The sequence below is a fragment of the Bombina bombina genome, chromosome 7 (genome assembly GCF_027579735.1).
Source record: "Bombina bombina isolate aBomBom1 chromosome 7, aBomBom1.pri, whole genome shotgun sequence".
NCBI classification, from domain to species: Eukaryota; Metazoa; Chordata; class Amphibia; order Anura; family Bombinatoridae; genus Bombina; species Bombina bombina.
Genome location: NC_069505.1, coordinates 633,022,319 through 633,033,537, shown reverse-complemented (window position 1 = coordinate 633,033,537; position 11,219 = coordinate 633,022,319).

Below are 11,219 nucleotides of genomic sequence, written 5' to 3'. Positions count from 1 at the left end.
TCCAAATCTAGGCCTTAGTTAGTTAATAAATGTTTAACCTGTGACGGTTAAAATTTTACCCATAAAAAGTTGTTGTGTTTTTATTTCATTATAGAGTAAGTGTTTTATATTCTGTTCTACGGCTAGCGACCGGTAGGCATTTAATCCCTTAAGGCAGTGTAGGGCACAATTGGGCCTGGAGCAAAGCTAAGGGTTAAAGCCGTAGGGAGAGATAGGAGAAGAGGGCTGGCTAGGGAGGTTAGTTGCAACAATGTTGCATGCAAGGGAGGGGCCCACTACTCACCTTAAAAGTGGGGATCATCAGCTTCCTGGCCCTCTTCTTCCTGGAATCCGGTGCAGACGAGTTCTTTCCCCTCCCTCCCTTCCCTGTTATGAGATGGCTTCCAAATTTAATTATGATACTAGGTGCTAAGTATGCCTTCTCAGGCTAATTTAGTAGCCACATTATTGATTGAGCATTATCAAATTTAAATTGTTGTCCCCTAGTCAGGCGACGGGTATGCCTATTCAGGCTAACTTTGTCAGCCCATTTAGTTATTGGCCTACCATATCCGGCATACCTGGCTTCTGGCGGCTGAGTAGCGGATCCCCTTTTAGGGGGTAGTCCTTATTCCATACCCGCGCGGCGGGAGGTAACGGCCCTGTTGCCTTGGAAAGGGTGAACAGGGGGAGTGATGACCAATCTAAAAGTGTGAGGGGTGGATAGCCTCATGTGCACGTGAGGTGCCCCTCCTTCCCCTTGCGGGTGGGTCACGTGATCTCATTAACCCCTTAGTAGCAATTTTTCTATGAGCAGAGGTCCCGCTCTGCTGCAGTTTCCTTTTGGGCCGTTTACCTTCTGCTGTGCCGGGTTGTCATTATAGCAATTCGTTCAGCCGCCATCTGACCTTGTTGGTTACCATAGTTACTTAGTTAGTTAATAAATGTTTAACCTGTGACGGTTAAAATTTTACCCATAAAAAGTTGTTGTGTTTTTATTTATTATAGTATAAGTGTTTTTATTTATTATAGTATAAGTGTTTTTATATTCTATTCTACGGCTAGCGACCGGTAGGCATTTAATCCCTTAAGCTAGCTATTAGAGTTTATGGTTAGACATCACATGAATGCAGAGACAGCTAGCTATTAGAGTTTATGGTTAGACATCACATGAATGCAGAGACAGCTATTAGAGTTTATGGTTAGACATCACATGAATGCAGAGACAGCTAGCTATTAGAGTTTTTGGTTAGACATCACATGAATGCAGAGACAGCTAGCTATTAGAGTTTATGGTTAGACATCACATGAATGCAGAGACAGCTAGCTATTAGAGTTTATGGTTAGACATCACATGAATGCAGAGACAGCAAGCTATTAGAGTTTATGGTTAGACATCACATGCATGCAGAGAAAGCTAGCTATTAGAGTTTATGATTAGACATCACATGAATGCAGAGACAGCTAGCTATTAGAGTTTATGGTTAGACATCACATGAATGCAGAGACAGCTAGCTATTAGAGTTTATGGTTAGACAACACATGAATGCAGAGACAGCTAGCTATTAGAGTTTATGCTTAGACATCACATGAATTCAGAGACAGCTAGCTATTAGAGTTTATGGTTAGACATCACATGAATGCAGAGACAGCTAGCTATTAGAGTTTATGGTTAGACATCACATGAATGCAGAGACAGCTAGCTATTAGAGTTTATGGTTAGACATCAAATGAATGCAGAGACAGCTAGCTATTAGAGTTTATGGTTAGACATCACATGAATGCAGAGACAGCTAGCTATTAGAGTTTATTGTTAGACATCACATGAATGCAGAGACAGCTAGCTATTAGAGTTTATGGTTAGACATCACATGAATGCAGAGACAGCTAGCTATTAGAGTTTATGGTTAGACATCACATGAATGCAGAGACAGCTAGCTATTAGAGTTTATGGTTAGATATCAAATGAATGCAGAGACAGCTAGCTATTAGAGTTTATGGTTAGACATCACATGAATGCAGAGACAGCTAGCTATTAGAGTTTATGGTTAGACATCACATGAATGCAGAGACAGCTAGCTAATAGAGTTTATGGTTAGACACCACATGAATGCAGAGACAGCTAGCTATTAGAGTTTATGGTTAGACATCACATGAATGCAGAGACAGCTAGCTATTAGAATTTATGGTTAGACATCACATGAATGCAGAGACAGCTAGCTATTAGAGTTTATGGTTAGACATCACATGAATGCAGAGACAGCTAGCTATTAGAGTTTATGGCTAGACATCACATGAATGCAGAGATAGCTAGCTATTAGAGTTTATGGTTAGACATCACATGAATGCAGAGACAGCTAGCTATTAGAGTTTATGGTTAGACATCACATGAATGCAGAGACAGCTAGCTATTAGAGTTTATGATTAGACATCACATGAATGCAGAGACAGCTAGCTATTAGAGTTTATGGTTAGACATCACATGAATGCAGAGACAGCTAGCTATTAGAGTTTATGGTTAGACATCACATGAATGCAGAGACAGCTAGCTATTAGAGTTTATGGTTAGACATCACATGAATGCAGAGAAAGCTATTAGATTTTATGGTTAGACATCACATGAATGCAGAGACAGCTAGCTATTAGAGTTTATGGTTAGACATCACATGAATGCAGAGAAAGTTATTAGAGTTTATGGTTAGACATCACATGAATGCAGAGACAGCTAGCTATTAGAGTTTATGATTAGACATCACATGAATGCAGAGACAGCTAGCTATTAGAGTTTATGATTAGACATCACATGAATGCAGAGACAGCTAGCTATTAGAGTTTATGATTAGACATCACATGAATGCAGAGACAGCTAGCTATTAGAGTTTATGATTAGACATCACATGAATGCAGAGACAGCTAGCTATTAGAGTTTATGGTTAGACATCACATGAATGCAGAGACAGCTAGCTATTAGAGTTTATGGTTAGACATCACATGAATGCAGAGACAGCTAGCTATTAGAGTTTATGGTTAGACATCACATGAATGCAGAGACAGCTAGCTATTAGAGTTTATGGTTAGACATCACATGAATGCAGAGACAGCTAGCTATTATAGTTTATGGTTAGACATCACATGAATGCAGAGACAGCTAGCTATTAGAGTTTATGGTTAGACATCACATGAATGCAGAGACAGCTAGCTATTAGAGTTTATGGTTAGACATCACATGAATGCAGAGACAGCTAGGTATTAGAGTTTATGGTTAGACATCACATGAATGCAGAGACAGCTAGCTATTAGAGTTTATGATTAGACATCACATGAATGCAGAGACAGCTAGCTATTAGAGTTTATGGTTAGAGATCACATGAATGCAGAGACAGCTAGCTATTAGAGTTTATGGTTAGAGATCACATGAATGCAGAGACAGCTAGCTATTAGAGTTTATGGTTAGACATCAAATGAATGCAGAGACAGCTAGCTATTAGAGTTTATGGTTAGACATCACATGAATGCAGAGACAGCTAGCTATTAGAGTTTATTGTTAGACATCACATGAATGCAGAGACAGCTAGCTATTAGAGTTTATGGTTAGACATCACATGAATGCAGAGACAGCTAGCTATTAGAGTTTATGGTTAGACATCACATGAATGCAGAGACAGCTAGCTATTAGAGTTTATGGCTAGACATCACATGAATGCAGAGACAGCTAGCTATTAGAGTTTATGGTTAGACATCATATGAATGCAGAGACAGCTATTAGAGTTTATGATTAGACATCACATGCATGCAGAGAAAGCTAGCTATTAGAGTTTATGATTAGACATCACATGAATGCATAGACAGCTAGCTATTAGAGTTTATGGTTAGACATCACATGAATGCAGAGACAGCTGGCTATTAGAGTTTATGGTTAGACATCACATGAATGCAGAGAAAGCTAGCTATTAGAGTTTATGGTTAGACATCACATGAATGCATAGACAGCTAGCTACTAGAGTTTATGGTTAGACATCACATGAATGCAGAGACAGCTGGCTATTAGAGTTTATGGTTAGACATCACATGAATGCAGAGAAAGCTAGCTATTAGAGTTTATGGTTAGACATCACATGAATGCAGAGACAGCTAGCTATTAGAGTTTATGGTTAGAGATCACATGAATGCAGAGACAGCTAGCTATTAGAGTTTATGGTTAGACATCACATAAATGCAGAGACAGCTAGCTATTAGAGTTTATGGTTAGACATCATATGAATGCAGAGACAGCTAGCTATTAGAGTTTATGGTTAGACATCACATGAATGCAGAGAAAGCTAGCTATTAGAGTTTATGGTTATACATCACATGAATGCAGAGACAGCTAGCTATTAGAGTTTATGGTTAGACATCACATGAATGCAGAGACAGCTAGCTATTAGAGTTTATGGTTAGACATCACATGAATGCAGAGACAGCTAGCTATTAGAGTTTATGGTTAGACATCAAATGAATGCAGAGACAGCTAGCTATTAGAGTTTATGGTTAGACATCACATGAATGCAGAGACAGCTAGCTATTAGAGTTTATGATTAGACATCACATGAATGCAGATACAGCTAGCTAAAAGAGTTTATGGTTAGACACCACATGAATGCAGAGACAGCTAGCTATTCGAGTTTATGGTTAGACATCACATGAATGCAGAGACAGCTAGCTATTAGAGTTTATGGTTAGACATCACATGAATGCAGAGAAAGTTATTAGAGTTTATGGTTAGACATCACATGAATGCAGAGACAGCTAGCTATTAGAGTTTATGGTTAGACACCATATGAATGCAGAGAAAGCTAGCTATTAGAGTTTATGGTTAGACATCACATGAATGCAGAGACAGCTAGCTATTAGAGTTTATGGTTAGACATCACATGAATGCAGAGACAGCTAGCTATTAAGAGTTTATGGTTAGATACCACATGAATGCAGAGAAAGCTAGCTATTAGAGTTTATGGTTAGACATCACATGAATGCAGAGACAGCTAGCTATTAGAGTTTATGGTTAGACATCATATGAATGCAGAGACAGCTAGCTATTAGAGTTTATGGCTAGACATCATATGAATGCAGAGACAGCTAGCTATTAGAGTTTATGGTTAGACATCAAATGAATGCAGAGACAGCTAGCTATTAGAGTTTATGATTAGACATCACATGAATGCAGAGACAGCTAGCTATTAGAGTTTATGATTAGACATCACATGAATGCAGAGAAAGCTAGCTATTAGAGTTTATGATTAGACATCACATGAATGCAGAGACAGCTAGCTATTAGAGTTTATGATTAGACATCACATGAATGCAGAGAAAGCTAGCTATTAGAGTTTATGGTTAGACATCACATGAATTCAGAGACAGCTAGCTATTAGAGTTTATGATTAGACATTACATGAATGCAGAGACAGCTAGCTATTAGAGTTTATGGTTAGACATCACATAAATGCAGAGACAGCTAGCTATTAGAGTTTATGGTTAGACATCACATGAATGCAGAGACAGCTAGCTATTAGAGTTTATGGTTAGACATCACATGAATGCAGAGAAAGGCAGTGTAGGGCACAATTGGGCCTGGAGCAAAGCTAAGGGTTAAAGCCGTAGGGAGAGATAGGAGAAGAGGGCTGGCTAGGGAGGTTTGTTGCAACAATGTTGCATGCAAGGGAGGGGCCCACTACTCACCTTAAAAGTGGGGATCATCAGCTTCCTGGCCCTCTTCTTCCTGGAATCCGGTGCAGACGAGTTCTTTCTGTTATTGTTCAGGGTAATTCTTAATTTCTGTGAACAATGCAGCGATCCAGACGATCCAAACTCCCTCCTCAGCGCTTCCACGAGTTGGTGTTTGAGAAACCTGGATCTGGGAAACAGAAAAAACAGATAAGTACACAGGATGACATTGAAGACCTAAATTACATAATTCCACCTACACAGTACACTACTGAGATTAGGCCTAGTACTAGTATAACACAGGCAAACATTGTGAGACACACAGTTAGCAGGTTAGATATCCATGCAGCAGGTGAGGGGGTGGAAGGAGACGATTCAGCCTATGCCTCTGTGGCAATGGCTAGGCCGGATGAGCAATCAGCCTGTCTCCAAACAGCTGGCCCTCAGGCTAGGCCTCAGGCGTCAAGTCCCCCTTCAGCACCATCACATGTACCAATTGAGGCTTATGTGGCAAACGCAAATACCCCTGTAGCTAGGCCCAGGTTAGATAGGGCACCAACACGCAGGGCAAGTACGGTCACTGAGGCACCTTTAAGCATGGCGCGGGACCCCTCTCTATTGGCGCCTCCTGTTAGCGCTACTCCGGTTCGGCCTGCTGGGTCTTCTGAGTTGGCCTTCTCGCCGGCCCAGCAGGCCCCCGTTGTGCCTACTTTGATAGCTGGGCCTGAATCTGTGGCCATGACGCCGGCGCAGCATGACATTTCATTATCTGGGCCCGCTTCTGTGGTCCTTCCGCTGGCGCAACAAGCCCCCGGTCTGCCCGTATTAGCCTCCCAGCCCGTCTCAACACCTCAGCAGGGCTTACCTGTAGCAGCGGTATCCTCCCTCATGTCCGCGATTCCTCCGTCGGCAGTCCCAGCGGTGTCTTCCATCCTGGCATCATTAGTTGCAGCGATGTCTCCGGCGGGTATGCAGGCTCCTCCGTCGGGTCCTCCAGGTCCTCCGGCGGGTCCTCTGGTTCAGCTCCACTCGACGGCGGTGTCCGGTCCTCCAAGCAAGGCCGCGGGTCCTCAGGGTCCAATGGTAAGTGCGCAACCGGAAGTTCCGGTCACGCGCCCATCCACTTCCGGTTCCGGTTTCAGCGTCGGGACTTCGAAGGGACGGTCACATTCTCTGCAGCTCCGGGAAGGTGAGCATCATGAGAGGATGTCGGCCGGGGGTGGGTTATGGGGCCGAAGGGGTCCTCAAGTTCGGCAAAGGAAGGCGCCATCTCGCATTAATACCAGATTGCAATTTAGTAGCATCGGGGCTCAGGATTCTAGTAGCGGGGTCATGCATAGAGGCCTTAAAAGTTAAAAAGTAAAAAGGGGGTTTCAACGATGTCAAGAGTATGTCAAGGGAACTGAAATTTAAAGAGCTTAAATAAGAATGTAACATCAGGTGCTTTAGAACCACAACTGCTAGGATATGACACTATTAAATAGAGTGTATTGTATTAGTGAATAGTATGGGATACACATGGTGATCCTGCGCAACAATGTGTTACTCAGTAATCACACAATACAATATTAATATACAGGTGCAGTTTCCCACATATCCCCTATGGCTGCCACATGTGTCAGGGTTGACACTGTGGAAGGAAAAAATAAAGCAGCAGGGGTAGTTGAAAACAAACCTGATATAAGAGTTGTATGCAGTGTAATGTTTATAATATTCAGACTCTTGCAAGAGAAAACAAAATATGGCTGCCACACACTGAGAAAAACTTATGGAAGCGAGAGGATCAGAACAAATACAAATAATATTGGCACTCATATAAGTTTAGATTTCTTTTTAGGAGAGTAAGGCAAAGATACAATGTTCTGCGGTAGCTCAGAGGATCAAACTAGAGCAGTGCTTACCAAGCAGGAGCGCGAAGCAAAACTCGCCACAAGCTGAGGGAGTGAGCAGAGAATAGGAGCTGCTGCTATCAGCGGTAATGTGAAGCTGGCGGATGACGTCACCGCGTTCCCGTAGAACACTGCTGAGAGCTGACAGGCAAGGAGAGCGGTAGCTGGAACCGGAGTGCGGCAGAGAGATAAAGCAGAGTCCTCTCAACTTTAAATGTAGAACACAGGAAAAACGATAAGTTGCCTTAAAATAATACAAGACAACAGAGATAGGAGTTTCAATGTTAAGTTTCTCAGGAGTTCAGAGGTTTGTGAACAGCGTTCACAGGATGGCATAGGTTCACAGAGGATCTAGGAAAGATTACTGCAATACTAAGCAATGAGATATCATAAGGAGGAGCCTTAAATAGGGAAAGGAGTGAGTCTGCACTGGGTCTTAAAGGTATAGTGGTTATGATACCTGACAAACGAGAACTAATAGGTTGAACCCCTTAGGTAGGGGCATATTAGCGAGAACCAGGGCGATTGATTATCAATCAGGTTTCAATCCAGGAGGGCTAATAAGTGCGATTGAACCGCAGGGTCAGCACGCCCAGGCTCAGGGACAATTTAATGTGGCACGCCAACATAACGCTCAGGGTCAGGTTAATGCGGCGCGGCAACATAACGCGCAAAGGGCAAGTTAATGTTGAAGTTCAGCATAATAGGGCAGATTCTCAGCAAATTAGGGCAGATTGTCAGCTAAGTAGTGCGCCATCACGCACGGTCAGTGGCGCTTCTGGCTTGCACGCGCACAACATGAATGTACACGCTGTGGCGCAGTTAGGGATTTCTAGTGTGAATGCACAGGCTGATCCTATGAGTCACAATATGAATGCACTCGCTGTGGCGCAGTTGGGGAATTCTAGTGTGAATGCACAAGCTGATCATATGAGTGTTTCGAATGTGAGGGTACGCAGTGGTACAAATGATGCTTTGAATGTGATATCAGCACCTCGGTCACGTGAGATAAGGGACAATCCTGCTTCATTGGTTCAGTTACAAGGTAGCAGTGTGAATGCGGGGCATGAAAGGGCAAATGAAATAGGGCAGGCAGGCTTACATGCAAATACCAGGTCAGGCTTGGGCCCTATTAACCCCCCCCTTTGCCGGTGTCCGTAGTGCTCGCGACCTGTTTTCTTTTTTACAGAACGCATCACAAGGGGATCCGAGCATGGAAGCAAACCAGGTTGATAGGCCTTCGGCTTCGGCTGTTAATCCACAGGAGCAGGCAGATGCACAGCAGCGTGAGAGCACGGCTAATTCCTTGCAGCAAAACGATGGTGCGGTTCCTGGTCCTTCTACCTCCGGTATGGAGCATCAGGACGGTGCAGTGGCCATTCCTGGTAAGCCCTTTACGTTTACACATGACCGACATGACCAGGTTGACTCATCCCTTTCTGAATCAGAGTGTGACACTTCACTTGGGCTACGGGGTAAGGGTCAAAAGCGCATGTTTGCTATGGTAAAGAAAATGTGGCAGGTAATGCAGTCAGGCGCAGTTGGCAGCATGGCGCAGGCGCAGCTTGCGATAGGTCCTCCAGAAAATTTGCAGATCAACTTAATTCCGGAAAGGAAAGTGGCCTTACACGGCGATTCCTTCCCCTCTTACACTCCCTCCTTGCATGGTCATTTGAAGCCAAGGACAATTAGAAAAATACAGCAGGGCAAATATGTGAATATATTTGAGTTATCTGCTGAAGCTTGTAGACAGCGAGAGAAAAGTGCGGACGGTACTGGACCTAAAAGGTTTAAGCGTCCTGAAACTTTTGAGGAGTGGCTAATTTGCTTTAGAGTTTTCTCCTCTTGCTACCTGGAGAAATACCCGAGCCAATGCCATGCTATCCTTAAATATACTGATAATATCCATTGGATTCAGAGGAAGTTTGCTGAGGGGGCTTGGCGAGATTATGATGCTGAGTTTAGGCAAAAGATGGCGGGTAATCCTGTGCTCACCTTTGATACAACTGACTCGCATCTTTGGCAACGCCTCGGCCCGCAAGGGCCATCCTCCTCCTCCACCCCCTCTAGCAATCAGTCCTTTCGTGCTTCCAAAACGAAGCGCAGAGGTGGTACCTGCTGGGCATTTCAAGATAATAAATGCGACAGAGGTAATTCATGTGCGTTCAGGCACGTATGCAGATACTGTGCCGGTTCACACTCCGGGAGTGAGTGTGCCAGAAAGAAGGATTCAACATCCGGGAGAACACAGAACAAGCTCTCTCTTGTCGCTAAAGGCCCCAACACCGGTGAAGGTGCGCGCCCTTGAGCCATGGCTTAGGGTGTATCCAGATTCGCGCGCAGCGTCTTTAATTTTTCAAGGCTTTACGGAAGGTTTTCGTATACCTGTGACGAAAGCCATTAGAGGTTCTAGAGGCTATCGTAACCTCAAATCAGCTTACCAACACCCTTCGGTTGTTAGGGACAAGCTGGATAAGGAAATATCTATGGGCCGGGTAGTGGGTCCTTTTTCCTTGCCCCCTTTGCCGAATCTGGTCATTTCACCACTTGGTGTGGTACCCAAGAAGGAATTGGGAAAATTCCGTCTAATACACCACCTGTCCCACCCTAGGGGCTATTCCGTCAATGATGCTATTGATCCGGAACTCAGCTCAGTGCGATATCAATCCTTTGATAGCGCTTTGGACTTGGTGCGGGGGGTAGGTGCGGGCGCCTTGTTGGCAAAGCTGGATATTGAATCCGCCTTTCGCCTACTGCCCTTGCACCCTTCATCATTTTATTTGATGGGTTGCAAATTTCAGAACGGGTTTTACGTAGATAGGTGCTTGCCTATGGGCTGCGCAATCTCTTGCGCCTTGTTTGAAACCTTTAGTACATTTCTGCACAGGGTTTTGGAGCAACAGACAGTTAATAACTGCATTGCACACTATCTGGACGATTTCCTCTTGGTGGGGAGTCCGGGAACTAATGAATGTCAGCAACTGATGGACTCCATGAGAATCCTTATGCTGCAATTCGGTGTCCCTTTAGCTGAGGACAAGACTGAGGGCCCGGGTACTTGAATTACGTTCCTGGGTATCGAAATTGATACCGTAGACAGAATTTGTAGGCTGCCTTCTGGCAAAGTACGGGACATGCTTGAGGCGGTTGAAGCGGCTGTTTCCATGGTAACCATTACGCTTAGGCAGCTACAGTCATTACTTGGCCTTCTGAATTTTGCAGGCAGAGTTATCCCTATGGGGAGAGTTTTCAATCGGAGATTGGAGGCTAAGCTGAAGGGCAAGCTCAAACCTTCTGAAAAAATTTGGATTTCAGAAGGCATGAGAGCTGACCTGCGAGTCTGGAAGACCTTTCTTCAGGATTTCAATGGGATTCGATTATGGCGATCTGAGCCCATTTCCAGTCAGTTGTTGCATTTATTTACTGACGCCGCAGGGTCAAAGGGTTACGGGGCGTATTTCCGTGGGGAATGGAGTGCAGGCCCTTGGCCGCCAGAATGGTCGGCCTGGGGCTTAACACGTAACCTTACTCTTTTGGAGCTTTTCCCTATCGTTTTGGCGGTTGAACTTTGGGGCAATGAATTCGCAAACAGGACGATTAATTTCTGGACAGATAATCTCAGTGTCGTCCACGCGGTGAACGGTCTTTCGG